Source organism: Panthera leo, chromosome E2, assembly GCF_018350215.1.
Source record: "Panthera leo isolate Ple1 chromosome E2, P.leo_Ple1_pat1.1, whole genome shotgun sequence".
NCBI classification, from domain to species: domain Eukaryota; kingdom Metazoa; phylum Chordata; class Mammalia; order Carnivora; family Felidae; genus Panthera; species Panthera leo.
Window position 1 is genome coordinate 46,499,084 of NC_056693.1, and position 4,010 is coordinate 46,503,093.

Consider the following 4,010-nt stretch of genomic DNA (forward strand, 5'->3'; position numbering starts at 1 on the left):
CAAAATGGAATGGCTTGGCTTTTGTAACCTTGTATTTGTTACTTAACTGTGTGGGCCTCCCAAGTTGGTTGGTTCTTATAACCCAGATATTACTGGGCAAAGAGACTCACTGACAGGAGTTCCAATTTTAATTAGGTTCCTAGTGTTCCATTGTAGGATTGCACTTGTATTGGTTTCCAATTTTTTTCTATGGTAAACCAAATGTTTACAATATAAATCATTCTTTAAATAATGGAGCACATGTAATTTTTTTTAAAGCAATAACAGTTGGCAAATATGAAAAAACCCTAGATCATCAGCTTTTTACTGTGTAATGCCTCTACAGTTAAGGATGATTGAGTTAAACTTTGGTTTAAAAGAAAGAAGTCTGTTGAAGTTGTGTGGATCTAGAGATGAGAAATAGATATTAAGATGGAATCAAATATGTAAGGAAAATCTTGATAACTAAAAAAGTAGAAGTTTAAATTTGTTAGAGAATAAATATAGTTCTTATGTTTAGGTAGCCACATGAATTTTCTAATCCCTTAATTAATATATTGAAATGTAAGGCTTGGCTAAAAAGTAGGTTGAGGGATCCTCTTATTGGTTCAAGTATGTGAAATCAGACCTATATGCCACAATTAGGCCATAATAAGTAATATAAGAATGTGTATATACTCATAAATGAAAAAGAGGCAGCACAAAAGAAAAAAAATACTCTCCAAAAATAATTAAGTTAAGGGAGATGGTTTATAAAAAGAAGAAAAGAAAGTTGTATGTAAAGCTAACACTATGGAAAATTGAAATAAAAATTGTATGCTTTCTTCCAAGATTATTGAGGACGTATCATAAGGTATCTCTGTGGAAAAGTGAAATACTTAGAAAAAAGTATTCTGAAAAACAATACCTCTTACCTATATGGATGTATATATGATTATATAAACAGAAAAGATCATCTCTTTCCATAAAATTCATAGAAGCTCTTATCCCTAAGGGAGAGAAAAAAAAAGCTGTATTTAAGGAGCTATTAACGTTACTGGTAGTGACTTTTTTTAAATCTGGGTAGTGGGTTGTGTATGTTATTTCTAATATTATGTTTTCAGAACACACCTTTAGAAGTCTAATGTGTTTCCACATAAAGATATAATTAAAAAATAGGTTTCAATACAACAAAATAATTTTAAATAACCAATAAATTAAAAAGAAATCATAGTTATAAATGTAAAGGAGGAACAAAATAGTGTTGCCCAGCTTATCTGAACCATGAACTGGTTCAGCTTACCAATTCCAAAATATTTAAAATAGAAGCATTCTAAGTTAATTTATAATTTAATATAACAGGCTATTGTCTGGTAAATCAGCATCTAAAATTTAAACTCATTGCACAACAGAATTTGGAATAAGAAATATTTGATAATTTTATATTACGGACATGAGAACATCATACTGAGGCTTCCATGATGTTCGACCACATTTAGGAAATGTAGAAATGGTAGAAGGGAGAAAAGTGGTTGCAAAAGCATTGTCAATCTTGAGATAAATTGTCATAAAGGTATTTAGCATTAATATTAAAAAAAAAAAAAGCATTGACCCTGAGCATGATTCTGTTAGTCCACCATCAACCACTCCTAAAATAATGAAATAAATACCAAGTGGCAAAAAAGTGGTATATTCTTAAGACTATAGCAAGACTATAAACATTAAGCTGCATTAGAGTTTTAAAAAATGAACAAATCATTGTAGAAGAACTTCATTAATGATTTATAAGAGAGGATACACATCACGTTAATTAAATTCACAGATGATACTAAATTGAATAGTGTTGACAAAACCAGTGAGGACAGATAAAAGGGACCTAAAGTGGTTAGAAATATGGGCAGGAAATGAAATGTGATTCAACCTGGAAAAATGTAGCTGATACATCTGGGAAAAAATAATCAGAAACACAGCCATTCAATTGGCAGGATATATAGTACTTGGAAAGCAGTAATACCCAGAGACTTTGAGATGATAGTGGGTCGCAAATTATATATGATCTTGTAATGGAATATGAGCGTAAAATCAGTCAATGAGATTTTAGTCTGTATATGCAAAAGCTTCATGTCATATGGCTGGAAGATAAAAGTTACTTAAATTGTACTGCTGAGATCACAACACGAATACCAGTTTAAGTCATAAATGCCTCAATATGTAAATTGAGTAGTACTCAAACTAGAAAATAAATGCATAATGGGATTTGGACTCCAAATTAAATTTGAAGGAAAGATTAAAATAACAAAAAAAATATTTGTCCATCTCTAAGTCCAGTTATGATAACATTTGAAAAATATTTGAATAATGTAAACATCATGGAATCCAAGTCATTTTTAAGGGTAGAATAAGGAGTGTATAGTCAAGTAATGGGATGAAATTAAGTAACAGAAACTTAAGACTGAATCTGGGAATTGTTTCCTGACAGTGAAATCTATTAGTCTCTGGAATGGATTCCCTAGAGGAGTGAGGGGAAGTTCCATTGCTCTAGTCATTGGACTAGATCAAGGCTTGGACAACACGTTATTTTTAGAAAAAGAAAAAAAAAAGGTAAAAACTAATTTGACCATTCTGCATTGGCAGGGATGCACACAATAGCATTGCTGGGTCTCATCTAATTGTCGTAGATGGTCTCAGACTTTCTGGACATATCCTGTAATTTTTTAATGAATGATTTCTAAAAGACCAAATTTATATTTTCCAGCTCATGGACTTCAGTTTCCTGGATTATTTTTTCTTCCAAGTCCTAGGAATGCTAGAAAGAAAATACCCCTCCTTTTCCCTGTTGATGAGATATGGCCTTAAATATTCCAAGCCTTTGGGATCAAATCAGATGAGGTAGCTGAAGTCTCACTTACACCAGTGCATTGAAAACATATTTTTACTGCAGTTTTGCAACCACAACTATGCAATATATAAAAATTCATTCACTTCCTTTTCTGGGTTAATCCACAGAGAGATTTTTACCAGATGGTGTCCTGGAGGTACTATTTACTTTTAGCAAAGCAATATAACTGAGTTTGAAAAATATAAAGTATGCATTTCATCCCAACATTAAAACATTCTGTCAATTGTACTCTTAAATTATCTAGGCTAAAGTTTGTCTGTAACTTTATTCTGTGTCATAGCTGACTGAAATGAATGCGGAAGAATACTTGTAAATGACAATTGATTTTAACCCAAAGCGTGATTCTTCCAAGCAAGACAAATTAAAATTAGATTTTGTGCCAGACTTTAAGAGGTAAATTTTACATACATGTATACTTGTTTTAAGGTATATTACACACGCACACACACACGCACACGTGTGCTCACGCACACACCACACTATATTTCACATTAGTCCTTATTATTTCTGTAGAAAAAAGTAAAGAAAATAGGGGCTCCTGTTCTCAAAGTGCTTAACAGCCTAGCTGGAAAGAAATATTTGAAAAGCAAATATAGGCAGTGCAGATATATGTGAGTTATTTAATACAAGCATTTAGATGGAATTGTACAAATTATGTAGAAAATGACAGATTTTATTCTGTGGATTAGAGAATCTGTTGAGTTCTAATAAGAAATAAGCTGGTGAAATGAGACTAAAGTTGTAATAGAGAGTGTATTAGAGTTCTCTAGAGAAACAGAATCAGTAGGATGGAGATTTGTTAGGTAGATAGATCAATAGATAGATCGATAGACTGATCGATAGGTATAAATCAGTCTATGTTTATTGTGATGATAGAGGTTGGCAAGTCTAAAATCTACAGGGCTGTTGTTCCAATTCAAAGGCTTTCAAGCAGAAAGGCCCAGTATTACTACAGATTGAAGGCCATCAGGCAGGAGAATTCTGTTTTCCTTTGGGGGAGAATCAGCCTTCTATTCCATCCAGACCTTCAACTGATTAGATGAGGGTCACCCATTTTGGAGTGCAGTTTGCTGTACTCTGTGTACTGATTTAAATGTTAATCTCATCTAAAAACATCTCATAGAAACACCCAGAATGTTTGACCAAATAATCT